Source organism: Zonotrichia albicollis, chromosome 14, assembly GCF_047830755.1.
Source record: "Zonotrichia albicollis isolate bZonAlb1 chromosome 14, bZonAlb1.hap1, whole genome shotgun sequence".
Lineage (NCBI taxonomy): Eukaryota > Metazoa > Chordata > Aves > Passeriformes > Passerellidae > Zonotrichia > Zonotrichia albicollis.
The window spans coordinates 19538727-19556820 of NC_133832.1; the positions used below are offsets into that span (position 1 = coordinate 19538727).

The window sequence follows — 18094 nt, forward strand, 5'->3', positions numbered from 1 at the left end:
TGTATGACTCACATTACAGCAAGCCTGAGTGATCAGAGATTATTGATTTTTAGTTGTTGATAAAAAATTTCATAATAACAGTATTATCTCTGACATGTGATTTTGGAGTGCATTGTCAAGGGAACACTCTCCAGCAGAATGTTCTGTGTGCTCCTCATTGTGCCCATGGAAAAGGATTCATTTCCTGGGATTAACTGCTCTCATTTGTTAAATCTTACTGACAATGTCAACCTCTTTTAGACTAATTTATTTAATTTATTTCTGGGATGTTTTCTTTACTAATTTTCCTGAGTGCTGCTTTGTTTGTTACTGAAGAAGTAGAATTATTAACCACAAAAAGCATAACAAACTAACATTCTTTTTCACTCATCCTTGAAGTTTCTATGCTGAGCAGGAAAAAATATGGTGCTAAAAATTCAGGGGCAGAATAGATTAATTAAACAGGATAGGGAAGCAAAATAAATGCAACCACATCGGTTTGTACCAGAAAACAAACAGATTATTTAAGAATTTCACCACAGTCACAGAAGAAAAGGACAAGAAAGAGGGCAGTCATGCTTAGGAAGTTGCCTGTTTCCATGATCTTGATTGACTGCCATATTCAAACAGGCATTTAATTCCCTATTTTCAGCTTCAGTTGGGTCATTCCTCGTGTTTTAGCCTGTTGAGCTTTTGGAAACAGCCCGTTAACCTCTGGGTATTGTTTCTGTGGGCCCTGAAATGAGAAGCAGTAGGTTGGGACAGGACATTTAGTCCCAAGCCTTTGTTTTATGGGTGTATCCTGTGAATTCCTGCTGGAAATTCTCCTGTAGCTGTGTCAGGCTAGGCAGTGTCACAGCACATACAGCCAGAAAAACTCTGCACAATTTGCACTTTCTTCCCTCATTAGGGCCATTCAGAGCAGTTGTTCATCAATTGGTAGTGCTGCCGAAATGATGAAAATGTAAGTGACTTTTCTTCACCAATGATTTTTTCCGTCTTGGTTTGCTAAGTTTGTTTTATTAATGTAGTGCAATCTTTCTCACGTCCTTAAATTTCAGTATATACTTCATAGCAGTGTATTGAAATTTAAGAGTAGATATTAATTTTCTCTTTTTAGAAGCATTCTCTCCCTGAGGGGTTCTAGAGAGCTCTGCAAAGAGCATGCATGGACCAAAAGAAATGGTGTTCACAAGTAGAGCAAAATCATAAATCATGCCTGAATTCATATTGACATTTCTTGGGTGGTTGTGTGTTGGAACATAACCACCACCATTTTCATTATAGTTCTACAGGTCTGAATTGTAGTTTTCCTTATGGATTGGAATTGTAGCTAATCCAAACCAAATGCCTCTGATGGTTGTGGGTTACTGAGCACTTGCTCTGGTTCTCTGCCCCTCACCATGACCCTGGCAGCTGCAGCTGCTCAGGATTTATGAGGTGTTGGGGTAGAATTAACCACCAGGAATGCAGAACCCACTGCTGGGCTGCATAAATGGGGAATTGTTGCCATTTCCATTGTGCACGCAATGTGTTGCTGCAAAGGCTGAGCTTTACAGGTTGTTACCAATTTCACTTCAGCATTTCCAGAGGGAATTCCCAGGGATGGAAGGCCTGCACTGAGTGCCAGCCCAGCTGCCTGCAGTGCCACCTTGCTTTTCTGAGCCTGCCAGGCTCTGGTTGGTTCTAAAGGCTCTCACTGCACCTGATTTATTGCCGTGGTTTCTGTGACACCTGAGTGCAGGTGCTGTCAGTGGGAGAGTTCACCAAAATTACCACAGCAGAGCACGTGGCTCCAGCCATCAGTCAAAAGGTGGCTCCAGGCATCCCAGTGGAGTCAAGTGCTGTGGTTTATTCCCAAAAACACTTGGTGTTTGCGCTGCAGTCACTTTGTGTTGTTGTTGTTGCAAGAGCTCTGTCAGTCCCTGAGAATGACATTTGGTTTGTTGTGCTGGTTTGTAACCTCCTCTGGCAGTTGTGGTTTCTGTGAGCACGGCACACACAGAACAACATAAACAGCACATACAGAACAATGTAAAGATCACATGTAGAGCAATGTAAGCATCGCATATAAAGTAATGTAAACTGCACATACAGAACAGTATAACATGAATATATAGAACAACATAAACAGCACATATAGAGCAATGTGAACAGCACATACAGAACAGTGTAACATGAATATATAGAACAACATAAACAGCACATATAGAGCAATGTGAACAGCACATACAGAAAAGTATAACATGAATATACAGAACAATATAAACTGTGCACACAGAGAAACATAAGCAACACATATAGAGCAATGTAAACTGCACATACAGAACAATATAAATTGCACATACAGAAAATAAACTGCACATATAGAACACTATAAACTACATATGCAGAACAATATAAAATGAATACACAGAACAATGTAAACTGCAGACACAGAACAATATAAAAAGCACATACAGAACAACATAAATTACACATATAGGACATAAATTGTACATAAAGGACAATATAAACTGCACATATAGAACAATATAAACTGCATATACAGAATACTATATACTGCACATACAGAATATAAACTGCACATGTAGAACAATATAAACTACATACACAGAACACAATTAACTGCATACACAGAACAATATAAACTACACATACAGAACAATACAAACTGCTCACAGGCAAAGCTGTGTGACCCTTCTGTGACATTGCTTTTAATTCTGTGATCCGTGGTGGATGAATGGGGAGGTTGGCTTGTAGAAATGGAGCCTTGTGGGCTGCTATTGATGTCTTGTGCCAGAAATATTAAATACCAAGATTTTAGCGTTCTGTGTAAATGGAGTAGAATCAGTTCAAGATGGGAACGATGAACCATAAGTTGTAGGTTATGTGTTGATTTTTTTTTTCTTTTTCCAAGTGACTTCAGGAAGACTCTCATACTTTGTAATTAATTGGCCAACGAGGGAAATCTGCCATAGGAATAAATGTGGTTCAAGAAGTCTTTCCTACTAGATATCATTTGTTGGGAAAGCTTTTTTCAGAGACTATTAAAACATGCATGAACAACTACCAATTACTTAGTCCAGAGAGAGCTTTGTACAAAAAATAAAAACTAGAAATTATCATACAATGGTAATAAAAACAGTGAATATGTCACCTAGGGCATGGAAGTGTGTGCTTCTAATAACTTCAGGCTGTAAGCTGTCTGCCTAATTAAATTCATCAATGTGCTTCAATATCAGTTTAAATAGTTGATTGCAAATTGAGAGAAACTAAACTTATTTGCATGGAATGCAGAGTTTCAAGTCTCAAAGTGACATTGGATCTTTATCCAGGATGTTGTTTTCCATTGCTGTGAAGTCTCTCTCTCTATGATTTATAAGAGAAAAATACTGATAGAAAATCAGCTTTTTAGGAAGAAGATGTGCTGTTGCCTTTTGTTGTAAAAGAGAGAGGTTCTGGTGGGTAACCACTGCACCCATCCATAATTCCTGGCTGCTGGAGCTGCTTGTGCTCCAGGACAGAGCAGGAATGGCACAGTGGATTCTGTGACGTTTTTTGGGGATTCCTGTCCCTGCCATTTGCCACTGAGCAGCTGCCAGGGCACACAGTGGCTGCTGGGAGCCACCCAAAGGTGCTGAAACCAAGAACTTGGCTGGTTCTACCTTGGGTGGGTGATGAAGTGAAGCCGCTCTGCCTTGCAGCCAGAAATGAAGGCTGAAACAAATGAGGGAAATAAGATGTGCATCTTAAGAGATGGAAGAGAATAAATGCACCTCCTTCTCTTTTTTCTTTTCTTTCTCCCCCCTACCTACTGATGTATAATTCTTTCTTCCTGGAAATTGTCTGCGCACATGTGAGATGGCAGAGGTTGAGCTCACATCAGGCTGCTCCTCTGTGTGTGTGTGTTTGGTGATTGACTGTTCAGGGAAAAGGGACTTGCAGAGCAGTGGAATGACAGAGCTGGGTGTCTAATGGTGTGGATTCTAGATGAAAGTGGGAAAGCACACTGGTGTTTCACAACAGAGGTGATAAAAGGAATATAAATTGTGGCTAAAGGATAAAATGTACGCCAGCTTGTAATTAAAGATATATGCAGTGAACATCCTTCAAGCAGAGCTCCCCCAGAGACATCTTTGCTGTACATTAATGTGTTCTGATGGCCCTGGATCCTCTCATCTTTCATCCTTACAGTGAATTTGCTGTGTGTGTTTGGGGCTTTGTCCCCCCCTGCCCCAAGCTGCTTTCTGAAGCTCCTTCAGCAGCCACAGTGACTGTGACAGAATTAATTCCCCTGCTTCTCCTGTTCTGGAAACACACTGCCAAATTCTCCATCACCAACAGAAATGAGCAGTGCAGAGTTGCCTCCTTCCAGTTTTCTGCCATAACCTCTGTTTTCTTCAGATCAATTCGGGTTTTATGATCTCAGACTACACAGAGCATTTTACTATGAAATAAACAGGAATAATTGGAGGGTTTCTCAATTGATCTTGGAGGTGAGAGCTGGGGCACCATGAGCAGCTCCAAGGAGGAGCTTCCAGATGGGATGAAAAATCCAGCGGTGCTCTAAATGAAACTGTGAAGGTTTTAAAGCTGCTGGTTTTAGGAATTACTTCTGTGGAGTCTCCTCCAAATCTGTTTCTTCCCATTTGTTGATGAATGGAAGCTCTTGTTTCTCATTTGAAAGTCTTAACATTGCTTTTCCACAATATTGAGACAGGAGTTGTGGATGAAATATGGTTTTTCAATGCCATCATTATATACAGTGTTTTCTGAGGAAAAACAAAACAAAACTCCAAACCACAGCTTGACCCAGAAATCTCTCCAACAACATAAAAATCTTATGGTTCTATGTAGACATTTTATCACAAAGCATAAACACAGGTTGGGTTCATTGGCAGCCTTGTCTTGAGCAGGGAGCTCCAGGGAATATGAGCTTTGTTTCCAGAAAAACTTGGGCATTTTTGCCACTTTTTATTGAGGTGATGTCTAATTTGTGAGGCTGCATGGGTTAGGTGTGAAATCAGATGAACTTCAGTAGTTCCAGTTCCATTACACTGTGGCTAATGCCAAAGGCACCCTGTGAAATGAAATTGCTGAATTTCACACAGCACATGTACGTAAGAAAAAAAGGAAAAAAAAAAACCTTGACAGCCAGTAGAGAAAAATCTACATTTCCCTTGTTCTAGCGGCAATAGAATAAAGGATTTCTTTTCAAAGTAGTATTATGTGGATATTAAATAAACCCAACCATTTAATTCTATATTCCAAAGTAGCTTAGTCTCTTGACTGTAAGATTCTGCCAATAAATTCAAACTGGATCAGATACAGCTTGCAGAATCTTTCAGCCACTTTGCTCTCATTACAAAGGCTGATGCAGTATTTCTGAAACTCCATTTTTCGGCGTTAATTAATTTTTTTTCAATTGCAGCATGCTTAAGTTTATACTGAGTTTCAGCCTGGATATAAACATATTTCCTAAAAATAGGTTTCAGAGGACAAGATTAATGTTTGCCATAGTGCACAGAGTTATTGGAAGTTAATGTTTAAAAATAAGGCTCTGTCATGGTGCCTATTTTGGGATTCTGTTCTCTTTTGTCAATCTGTTTTCCCTGAAGTTATGTAAGGCAGCTGGACTTGAAGAAAGAGGATTGAGGAGTCCCAGGAAATCCGTGTTCTGTCTGTGAGTCTCCTCTGGGTGGGCAGGATTCCATGGGGGCGCAGACAAATGGGGGTTCAGGCTGTTGGGGAATGCACAGAGCAGGGTCAGGGCAGCAGCTCAGAGCTTTTGGGAAGGGTGATTCGTGATTTATACATGATTCATGATTCACATGTGATCCAATTGGCTCATGTGTGATCCACTTGGTTCATGTGTGATTCGTGATTCAGGTGTGATTCATGATCCACTTGGTTCATGTGTGATCCACTTGGTTCATGTGTGATTCATGTGTGTTTCATGATTAATGAGCGATTCACTCAGTTTGTGAGTGATTCATGGCTCATGTGTGATTCATGAGTGATTCACTTGGTTCATGTGTGATTCATGATTCATATGTGGTTCACTTGATTCACATGTGATCCACTTGGTTCATGAGTGATTCATGGTTCATGTGTAATTCACTTGCTTCATGTGTGATTCGTGGTTCATGTGTTAATTCATGGCTCATGAGTGATTCACTTGCTTCATGTGTGAATCATGTAAAATTCACTTGGCTCATGAGTGGTTCATGTATAATTCCCTTGATTCATGTATAATTCCCTTGGCTCATTCATGGCAGGCTGTGATGTGCTCCTTGGACAGCCCTGGGGTGTTCCCTGGGTCCAGCCCATGGTTTCTGCATTCCCAGTTTGGTTTGGTGATTTCCCAGTGATTTTGTTCATGCCTGGTCATGCAGCATCACGTCCATGAGTTCCTTCAGGATGTGTGAGACCCTTGGGAGACCCCAGGTTGGGGAATGTGTGGGGGGATCTTGGTGCTGTTCCCTGGCACTGCTGGGATCTGCTGGCCCTTTGGTACCTGACAGACACACGCAGAGCTCTGAACCACCACACAGCCTCATTCTCTGCTGTAGAGAATGTATTCTCTATATAGAGGAAAAAAAGTGTGTGTGTATATATATATATATATGTATGTGTTTATATGTATATGTGTATATGCATACATATTCTTTGGTATTCAGAGGCCATTCCAGCTGTGAAGTGTTGGGTTTTCATTTAGATTTGCTGGAAATCCTTAAGGCTGCTCAGTCCTTTGGGATGCTTACCCATGGGCAGTGGTTACCTGGGCTGCTCTTGTTTCTAACCTCTGATTTTGTAAATAATTTCCTGTTAAAGGCAGGTTGGAACGAAGCAGGTAGAAGGTGGAGTTTGTGGTTATGTGTGATGTTTTTAGTCCAGCTGTGGGTGAATTGTGCACCTTTATGTCAGAATTACCGTGTTCTGTTCCTTTTTGGCTCAGTGCAGTCACACCAGTGCTGTAGATCCCCGAATGGCACAGAGCAGGTACAGGATCACCTGGCTGCTGCTGGGAGCGAGGCACAGCCCAGCTGAGACACTCGCTGTGCCTTTGCTGTGCTTCCCAGCAAACCCTAAATCACCTTCCTGAAGGGAGGGGAAACTCGAGCTGTGTCCCCTGCCAGGCATTGCTCTGCAGAAGGGATCTCCAATAACTGCACAAAGCTGTGCAGAATGATTGCAGGCCTTTGGGGCTGCTCCAGCAGGCTGTTAGTGCTCAAGCACCTTGTTTTTCAGATTGTAAAGCTGCCCCTTTCGCTCCAGTTTGAAGGACAAGGCTAAACACAGGAGCTGAAATATCTGTGAGAGCTCTGGGTGTACGAGGTGGGGCTGGGTGAGAAGTCTGAGCGCAAACAGGAGGCTGGGATTGTTTACTACACACTGCTATTTACCCTGCTCTGATCCATCTGGGCTCAGCTCCTACCAGGCACAGGGTACCTAGAAAAAACCCAACATCTTCTGCAACCCAAAGTAAAAAAACAGCATTTTATAAAAAACAGAGATGATAAGCTTGTGAGTTAGAATATTTGAGCTTTATTTGTTCATTTGCTCATTCTGTGTAGGTGGAAGAGATAGCGGAATTTTCCTCTGTAAACTTTTGAGTTCAATGGCTTTGGTTTTTTGTTTTATTTTTTAATTTAGATATTTTTTTTTTAAGGAGATGGGAGGACATTCAGGCAGCTTCCCAACACAATCTATATTTAATTTAGGATTAGCAGTAAAAAACATTAAGTTCACACCTTTTCCTCTCGCTCTTTGCTTTTCCTGTCACTTCCTTAAGGGCTGTACTGAAGTGCACCTTGAAACATGTTTTATGGCATTATGATCTGTGGGAATTCAGGGATCCTGACAGAGCCCTGCTTTAGATGATGATGATGAGAGATGTGTTTAACCAATGTGCAAAAGCAAAAACTAAAATGCCAGAACACAAAAAAAAACCCCACTGCTGGATATATTAAGTGCCAGTGAAGGGAATCAAATGGGAACAGGAACTAAACAGACTCCCTTTTAGTTCTTCTTTTACTGAATTATTATAAATACACTCTGTCAGGTGTGAAATCAGCATTTTTGTTGGAGAAGTAAATAAGGTTGCAGAAAAACACTTATGTGTAAAAGCATCTCTGTAGCCTAAGGCTGTTGGAAATAATGTGAGCCAGCTCCACTTCATAAAGCCATTTAGTTCCAAACAGATTCAGAGAATTTAGGAATGTTTTTCTTACTGTTTTCTGGAGTGCTTTTTGGTAGGTATTTCTTTGTTTGTTTAGGTTTTTTAAGTGCTTAACCATTTAATTTCTAGTGACTTTGAAATAACAAGCTGAAAACACTGAAAACTCTCTGGAGATGAGAAGTGTCTTAAAGAGCTATTAAAATATGGAACTTACATTCCTGTGTAATTTGCCCATTTTCTGTCTTTTCCCTGAATGGGAAGATTATTTTTTCTTTCTTTTAAACGGAGTTAAAGGAGAAAATAATAAGTGTATTTTTGGAGAGAGAATGCATAAGGAAACGGGGCTTTAGCAGGGCTCCTGTCTGGTGGGGTGGATGTTTGTCCTGGTGATGTCTTTCACAAGAAAGGTGCTCCCTTTTTCCAAGGGGGTGATGCTGCTGCCCTCCCTGGGCATTCCCAGCTGCAGTTTGCTGCCAGCCCGGTGAGCTGGGTGTGCAGTGCTGCCCCTGGGATGGCTCTGGCAGCACACAGAGCAGGGGATGTTTGATTTTCTGTGGCCGCGTTCACAGGGGTCTGAGGGTGAGGGGAGAGACGAGGATCTGACTCCGTGTTTCAGAAGGCTTGATTTATTATTTTACTATATATATAGCATCAAAACTATACGAAAAGAATAGAAGAAAAAGTTCTCATCAGAAAGCTGGCTAAGAATAGCAAGGAATGATAACAAAGGTTTGTGGCTTGGGCTCTGTGTCTGAGCCAGCTGACTGTGATTGGCCATTAATCAGAAACAACCACGTGAGCCCAATCCCAGATGCACCTGTTGCATCCCACAGCAGCAGATAACCATTGTTTGCATTTTGTTCCTGAGGCCTCCCAGCTTCTCAGGAAGAAAAATCCCAAGAAAGGCATTTTCATAAAAAGATGTCTGCGACAATTTCCCATTTGATTTTTGTAGTGAAGTGATTTGGGTTGCTGGAGCTGCTCTGGGAAGGTTCTTCATGTGCAGCTGGAATGAATCCTGAGCAGAGGGAGCTGCTTTGCAGCCAGTGTTCGGGGGCTGAGCATTGCTATTGCCTGCTCCTGGTCAGTGTGGGGTTGGTTACACTCATTACAAGCCATCCTTCCCTCCCAAAAGTCACTTTTACCCCGTGATCAGAGCCCTGCTATGTCTTGGCCCACTTTCAGCACACACCCACGGATCTGCTGTTGAGCACTTGAGTCTCCTCCTGTCTCTTTAAACTCCTCTTTTCAAAGTGCACCAAGGAGAACAGTTTTTAACATCAATAGTGAGGAGCAGCTAAGCAGCAGATATAAGCACACAAGTATCTTGGATTGGTTATAAATAAAATTTTAATCATTAAGGCAAAAAGAACTTTTCATGTAAAAGATGCTTGAAGAGCTGTTCTATTTTTTAAATTTCCTCAGTTTAACATCCTATTTATAAAACCTTTTATGCATCTGAAATGACCCTTGGTAAGAGAATCCCACAGTACACCAGTTCAAGCTCTGGTTAATTGTTCCCTGTGAAGGGGATTTAGATCTCAGTGTCATCCTGATTCTGATTTTAATTGTTCAATAAGAACACATGATTAGCATAATGTTTTTTTCACTCTTTTGAAGTTCAGTGTTTACAACCCTTTTGGTAGCAAGGTTCTGTTGATAACTAATGGCATCTGGATGCTGATTTTTATTTGTGATGTGCTTGCAGTTTGTAATAAGGGATATAATCGTTGTGGGCTCGTGTTGCTGAAGCTGTATTTTTACATTTCACTCAAAATTGTGTGCAATTGAGAGTGGGAAGCAACAGACAAACAGAGAAACTGAGAACTTCATTTCAACCCTGGAGCTTCCATCCAGGTTTCAGTGCATCTTTTAATTCTGGACATTGGAAAAAGTTTCCTTCAGTTCTTTCTTCACATGTCCATGTCTGGAATGGTGAGAAGTCCCTCAGAAATTGCTCTGTGCAGTGAATCACAGCTCTGGTGAGCAGGGCAGCTGAAGTGATGCAAACGTTACACGATGTGATATTCTGGTTGTTCAGGGAGGGAATTACACCTTTCTTTTAGGTGGCATTCCAATCAATGTTTTTGCTCTGAGCTCAAAGCTTCCCAGCATTTCCTGCTCAGAGTGTCCAGCTGCACAAGGTGCTCACACTGATTAATGATACATAACCTGCTAGTGGGGCTTCCCCCTCAGTCTTTGGTTTCACACATTTTTGCTGCATGTCTGTGGAAATCAAGGAGGTGACTTTCTCCACTGCTGTAAAGAATTTGTGCAGAGAATGGAATCCATTATTGTTGTACTGGGGCAGCTGTGTGATGGATGCCTGAAGCCACAGATGGAAATGTAGAAATGGGGAAATGTAGAAACGCTGTTCCTGCCGTGCCTGAGCCATTGCAGGGTCTCCCTCTGAGCTGGTGCCTGCATCCCCAACCCAGCAGGGCTAAAGGACAGATCCCTGCGAGGGAGGAGGAATTTCATCCTGCTGAGATGAGGCTGTGAAGGCGCCCTGCACTCAGGGGTGGCTGAGATGAGCAGGGGATGCTCCCATGGCAAACCCCTCTGGGGTGGGCTGTGCTCTCTGTGAAAGCCAGGTGCACCCAGGAACTAAAGGAGATGACTTTTGGCACAAAAAAAAAAAAAAAAAAAAAAGGCAGGATGGAGGAGCTGCTGGGAATGTTAGACTGAAACAGAAAGCATCACGGAATTTCCAAAGCTAGCACATTGTGTAATGAGCAATGTCTATGCTCTTTGTGAATTGGTATGTCTTACTTCTGGGGTGCTGTAAATAATGGTAATGTGAATAACTAGATAATATTTTACTGGTTGCTAAGGGAACCAGACTCACTGGAGTTCTTTTTTGTTGTTAGAGTGAAAATTGGTGTGGATTTTAGAATGGTCTGGACAACTGAGCACGCAGCTTTTACATGACTTTTTCTCTGCACATCATCCAGGGAGCTTGTTAGAAAAATACTTTATTGTTTGGGTCTCCAGATATAGTCACTGGCAAATCTTGAACTTTTGGGTCTTCATTAAATTCCTTCACCCCTAAGACACCACAATAATAACTTTATATAATGTTGAAAGAGGTAAAGAATAGATTTTGCTTGGATTTTTGTGGCAGTTATGAAATACTTGGTGAAGAGATCTGACTTATCAATTATGTGTCAATATTCCTGCAGCAGTTCATTAATTGTTGCTCTTTCTAGAAGGTGTGTGAGTGGTCACTGTGCTGGAATTGAGGCAGGACACACACAGGAATCAGAGTCCTTGTCACTGCACATGGCATTGTTTGGTGCCGGCTGGCTTTTCTTGTTGAAAACTTGCCATGTTTCACCCATCCAAGCATTTTTCATGGCTTCTGTGTGCTTCTAAGAAGGAACAGTGTGCTGGCAAATAATTATTTCTCTCAGACAAATTTCCACAAAGGCAGCTGCTCTGAGCATCTGTGTTGCTCTGACTGGAGAGGAGCTGCGCATTAGTGAGGGACCAGGAGCCTTTCCCATCAAACTGGCTTTTGATGGCACTTCTCTCTCTGTCTCCTGCTTGAAGCTGGTTGCTTTCAGTGCTGGGAGCTGCTCTTCAGTTGCTGCAGAAAAAGAAACTCTCTCTCTAGCAGGAAGGCGATTTCCTCGTGGCTGTGCTGTGCCATGCAGAGGGTTCTGTGAACAGGCTGTTCCTGGTGCTGAAACTTGGCCCAGTTTCCTGCAAGGGAAAGAAAATCGTCTGTGGCTTGAGATGGTGAATCTTGAGATGTGAGACAGAGCAAAAATGATTCCTGCAGCTGCCATGTCCAGCTCAGGAACCTCAGTGCACATCCTGATCCCAGATCCCTGAATCTTGAGATGTGAGACAGAGCAAAAAAATTCCTGCAGCTGCCATGCCCAGCTCAGGAACCTCAGTGCACATCCTGCAGGGATCCCAGATCCTCCTGGTGCCTGGAAAGCTTCTCCTCAGCTCCTGCCTTTTCTCTCCTGTGTGCACAGCAGCAGCAATGCTGCACAACCAGCCCCTCCTGGCCCACAAGGAATCACCTGCATGGCAATTACAGAGATCAGCTCTTTTTAAAAAAAACCAGCAAAACCCAGCACTGTCATCAGAGGCAGGGATTTACTGAGGGTCCTGGCTCTGTAGCTGCTGCCTTTGAATGTGCAGGGAGGTTGGTTCAGCTCCATAATATATTCTGGATCATTTCATAGCACTGGAAGTACAGCTCCAATATACAATCCACGTTGGGAAGTAGCTTTTTTATTAAAGGATTCAGGGGCTGGCATTGCAAAGCACTAAAATTTTATTATTTGGATTCCGAGAGGTCTGGGGATGTTTTACCAGCCAGATCGTGGATTCCAACCAGACATTTGTCTGCACAGAGAATTCTTCTGGTGTTCTCAGTGAAATGCATAGCAGGATTTGGCCTGTCAGTGCAGTTCCTGACACACAGATGCCCAAATTACAGAAGCCAGCGACATTCTTAATGTCAATTGGATGTCTTGTTAGTGTTCGTGGCTGCTGGGTATGGAACATCCTCTTGTGAGGACTGTGCTTCATTTAGAACTTCATTTTCAGAGAGAAAAAAAGTGTTCTTCTGGCTAAAATACATAATATTATCACTTAGATAATATTTAAATTATCTATTAATTATTTCCTTACATTATTATTATTATTGTTATTGTTATTATTGTTATTTAATTATTATTGTTATTTAATTATTAATTAATTATAATTCAGCTCTTGATTTGTGTTTCTTTGGGTACATTTTTGGTTTTGGACTCTAAGAAATGAGAGCTGCTCACTGTAACCTGACATTCTCAGGTTTCTCTGGAGCTGGAGTCAGGCTGATGCTGGAGACATCTCTGCTTTCCCCTGAGCTCTCCCCCTGCCCCTGCAGGTCCAGGACCCTTGGGCAGGAAGGGTTCCATGGCTGAGCTCAATTGCCACAGGAGTTTTCAGGGCAGAACAAACCATTTTAAACAAATCCACCTGCACTGCACGTCACTCCAAGCTTGCCCTAATCAAAAGGACACCAAGGTCGCTCCTTTGTGGGGTTTCCTTGCAGGTAACACCCAAACCTTTGATGTGACCTGTGCAGAGCCACAGCAGGGCCAGCCTGCAGGTGTTGAGGTGTTCAAACAATGCTCACAATCACACACACACAAACCTGCATGGAGCCTTCCAGCTCAGGGCAGAAATGAGCTCAACCTCATCATTGGGACTTTAGAAATGAGTATTTGCATTCTGGACTTACATTCTTGGGTGTTTGGGGTACATCCAGCAGTGTGAACACATTTGTTCTCTTCATGATTCAAAGCATATATAGAAGAAGCAGTAGGTAGAAGCAAGAATGTGGCTTTTTTTGATCATCATTAAACTTGGGGAGGAAATCCATGGTGTTTAGGCAGGTTAATGGAGGGAAAATAATCTTCTACAAAGCTGCTTTTCCTCTTCCCTTTCTTGTTCCAGTATTTTCTCCTTAAAACTCTTCTTGCCTTTGCCTCTTTTTGCGTGTGTGAGTGCAGGGAAATGAAATAGCCTTAATGATATGTATTAAGAAATCTACTTTATAAATCCATTTGTTCATCTTCCATTCCCCCAACTCCCAGGCTCAGAATGGCCGGGGCTGTTCTGCAGTTCAGCCACATCCTTGTGCTCTTTTCACTCGTTCTTTTTTTCCCCAATCCCTCATTTTGTTTCATTCTGTATGCTCTCTGAACACAACTTTGGGAGCTAATGAATTAATATTGGAGCTGTTTAGCAGTCTGTTCTACTGCAGCCCTTCTATCTCCGTCCCTACAATATCCTGGAACACTTTATGTGGAATAAACAGCCTTTGCAGTCCATGACTTCAAAGCCTGAGTGCTCTGCTACTCCACTGAAAGCAGTAAATTTTAAGATAGATTGTAATCCCGTTGGCTTTTAGAATGCCTAACAACTTTTAGAAACTACAAATCATTACATAAATGGAATAGAACAGCAGTGTACTGAACGTGCAGACATTTTATTGTGCAACCATTTCATTGTGCAAGGAATTTATATGTCTGTGTAATTCTGCTATAAATACACATCTGCCAAATATTCTTTAGCTTAATGTGGTACACAGAACTTTACCATATTAATTCCTTTCGCCCTTATAACAATCATGTTTTAATGTGAGCTGATTGAAGTTGCTCAGACTGCAGCCAAAGATTCATTGGATTCTCTAAAAGCCTCTCATAGCAGCCTATACCAAACCATGCATTAAAAGTAAAGAAAGATTTTATGTAGGAATAAATCCAGAATGCCAATAAGAGCCTGAAAGGCAGCCATGAGATTGCATCTCAGTTCAGAGGTTTGCTTGGTACTGACGGAAATTGGTAATAAATTTGTCACATAGGGGAGGGAATCCAGTGTGCTCCTAATCAGGGGAATGCTTTGTAATGCAGATAAAACCTGGGTTTAGCTGGGCTTGGCCAAGGTGCATCAGGTACAGGGGTTGTTCCTTGCCTGCAGCAGCCTGGATGCTCCTGGGGTCTGAGTGGGCTCTGGAATCTCAGGTAAATTGAGAGCTGGAGTCCCTGCTGCCATGGAGCTCTCTGGCTCCACAGTGCAAAGGTGGATGTGAAATAACAACCTCTGAGCTGTTGTTTCAGCCACCTCTGTGTCCTTGGCATCACCCACAGTGCAAAGGTGGATTCCACCTCTGAGCTGTTGTTTCAGCCACTTCTGTGTCCTTGGGATAGCCCAGAGCAGCCTGTGGTGAAATGAACCCACCTGGGGCGCCAGGGATGCTCAGAGCTGGGACCCAGAACCACCCTGGTGTTCCACATCCCCTGGAGCAGATATCTGTGTTGGAATGTGGGAAATCCTCACCTCTGCTGAGCTCTGGTGGAGCTGGGAGGCTGGAAAGCAAACTGTGCTTTCTGAGGGGGTGTGTGTGTGGTGTTGGTGTGGTGCCACATTTCAGAGCACTGCACCAGTCCTTTGTGTGCAGCCAGCTATAAACTGAAATAGTTGCAAATATCACTTGTATAATTGTGTTTATTCAGTGTGTGCATTTCTGTCCAGTGCCAAATGTCATTTCAAGACACAAAGCTTGTTTCCAGGACAGCCAGAAAAGAAATTAGTATAATAGTCCCAAGAAAAGTGGAAAAGGGCACAGTAGGTGAGCAGTTGCTATTCTACCTTTTTCTTCTGTGAATAAAATATACAAATCCTGAGCATTTGTGGCCACTAACACATGGCTCTTCTGTTGATTTGAAGACATTACTGCGGATATTTTTCTAATGTGTGTGTCTGGGAACAGTTTCAATAGGGCTTTTTCAGCATTATCAGCAGTTGTAGTGTCTGCAGTGTGACAAGGTGCATGGCAGCTCCTGTCAGATGCTTCCTGAACACAAAATGTCACTCTTTATCAACCCCTAATAATCCAAATTGGCTCTCCATCCTGGCAGCCTGGCAGGCTCTTCACACAATGCTCAGCTCTGGGAAACATTCACAAACTTTTGCAAACCTTTGTTGCAACCTTCTCTCTCTGAAGTTAATTTAAATTAAACACTGATTTCAGTCACTTAGGCTGATCCTGCAATCACAGTTTTGTATTTTTGTCACGGTTTTGTATTTTTATTTTATGCATTTGAGCATGAGCGTGTTGAACTGTCTCTCTTGTGGGCAGAAAAATATGTGTGTTTGTTTCCAAGTTCAGGTTCTTTGTTGCTGCTGCTGCAATATCAGGTTGGGTCACATTGTAAATTCCCCCTCGGGGAATTGCTGGAGTGTTCCTGGGAGGTCACAGTTCGAGTCCTTCCTGCCGTTCTCACACACACACAGGTATTTCTGTCCGTCCTGGCCAGGAATTTAATGAGCCTGGAACTTTGCTGTGCATTTCTCTGCTCTGCTTTACAGATGGTCTCTGGGTTATGGTGAAGGACAGAGGAACAGCAGAGTGGGGATCTGACATTGCTCTGCTTCTGCTCATCAGTGGAGAATTTCAGTTTTTGCTCTTTCTCATGCCTTCCATGGCTTCTTAAGGAAAAAAGTGCCTCTTCTATTCCCCATCCATCACACAATTATTCAAACTGTTGGAGCAGGTAGTTCTGCTGCTCCTATTTGTACTGCTGATTTAGCTTGTTACCCAGCTCCTCCATGCCTGACAGCTCTCCCCTGGAAAATGTGTATTTTAAGACTGCTTACATGAATAAACTGCCTTTAAAATTCAGGGTTGGGTGATAGTACTATGAAAAGCCAACTGGGTACAAACACTGCATAAAAATCTCTAGTAGGAAGTGGCAGATTATTTGGATGAGATTATGCAAGTGCCAATTATGTGCCTTGCAAAATGAGAGTTTAAAAAAGTCCCTAAATTCTCCTGCAGATTTGGGATAAAACTTAGACCTGCAGAGTGCATCTCAGAAGGGTGAGAAGCATATGTTATTGAAGAATATCAAATTCTTGGAAGAACTGAGTGCAACTTGGGATGGGAGTGGTGGTTTGGTTTGAAATGAATTCCAGTCTGGAAAGACATGGCATAGGAGAAAAGGCATTTTCTGGATGAAATGTCATGTGTCTTAATTTGCACCTCTTATCTTTCATTCCTTCACTCAAAGGGACCATGAATTAACAGACTTTAGGAACCAGGTATGTCTCTGTCAGGATTTTGTTCAAAGATTTTAGGGAAAAATCTTCCTATTTTAAGAACAGGAGATCAAAAATTCAAGGTAGAAATCTCCTTCTAATTCTTTCTTGCTGTAAAACTTTGTTTTGTGTGTTTGCGCCTAATTTCTCTATATTTAATGAGAGAATAATGAACCTTTTCCTTATTCTCTGAGCATCATCTGTCTGTTCGTAGGAGAAGGGTCCTGAACCACTGAAAATGTTGGGTTTTTTGTGAAAAGCTAACTGATGCCTTTGGGCACATTTCCCGCTTTCAGACAATGCACAAATGGATGCTTAAAATACACATCTCAAGCAGCCACCGATTCGCTGTGTTTTTCTGAAAACGTTGTTTTCTTAGCAGATTAATTGACTTGACAGGATCCATCTCCCGAAGCAGCAGTGCTCAGCGCTCCCAGTAAATGTCCCCAGCCCTCCTTTTCAGTGGGAGATGTTTGTGTCGGGAAGGTTTTGTATAAATGGGGTGATAACGAGTCGCTGCAGATAAGATTTTGTGCTTTTGTGCTTCTGCTTTGTTCGAGGGACCTTCAGCTTTCCTGAACTGGAGGGACGAGGATTTGTCTCCCGTGGATTTGTTCCTGGGCCGCACTTTTACCTCCTCTGAAGCGCTGAAATCTTTCGAGCGCGTTCATTAACCTACAAGAGCTTTATTTCCTTCCCTTTGGAGAGGCAGAGGATGTTAAGAGTGTGAGTGTCATCTAAATGAGATCTGTATGACTGTGTAAACCTCGACTGCATTAAATGTGCTGCCGGGATATCAACACCCCACTTAAATCAATAAGTTGTAATTACAGAGGTCAGTAGGTCCCAGTTCTTCTTTTGACCCTAAGAAAACCCCCACACATTCTCCTTTCCTACCAGTACAAAAGAAAAGTCAGCTGAGCGAATTCAAAATTGCAGTGTGCTCCTTTTTGCTGCTCAACAGGGTATAAAAATGAAAATATAAATGTATTTCTTGCGTTCTTTATCTAGATTTCAAGGGTATATTTCACTTTAAATGATGTCAGGCTCATCTAGTCTATCACATATGAGTAATTTTTTTTTTTAGTTTGTAGAGCATATGTTTCTTCTGTCTGCAAAAAGTTCTGTGGGTTTTCATTCCTTCCCGTTTTCCCAGCTTTAAGCTGCCCCCAGTCACAAGAAAGCAGAGGTCACACAAAGTGACTTTTTCAGAGTTTGTCTGCTGCAGCAGCTCTGAGGCTCACACTTGCAGTGCCTGCTCTCAGCTTTCACAGTTTACCTGTGAGATTCGGGGTTTCTCAGACGTGGAAATGTCAGTGACAG

General features: G+C 42.3%; 1 long non-coding RNA gene across 3 annotated transcripts in view; it reads left to right on the forward strand.

Moving 5' to 3' along the window:
• Positions 1 to 18094, forward strand: part of LOC106629784 (uncharacterized) — a 316151-nt gene that overhangs the window by 84505 nt on the left and 213552 nt on the right. The window lies entirely within an intron of this gene.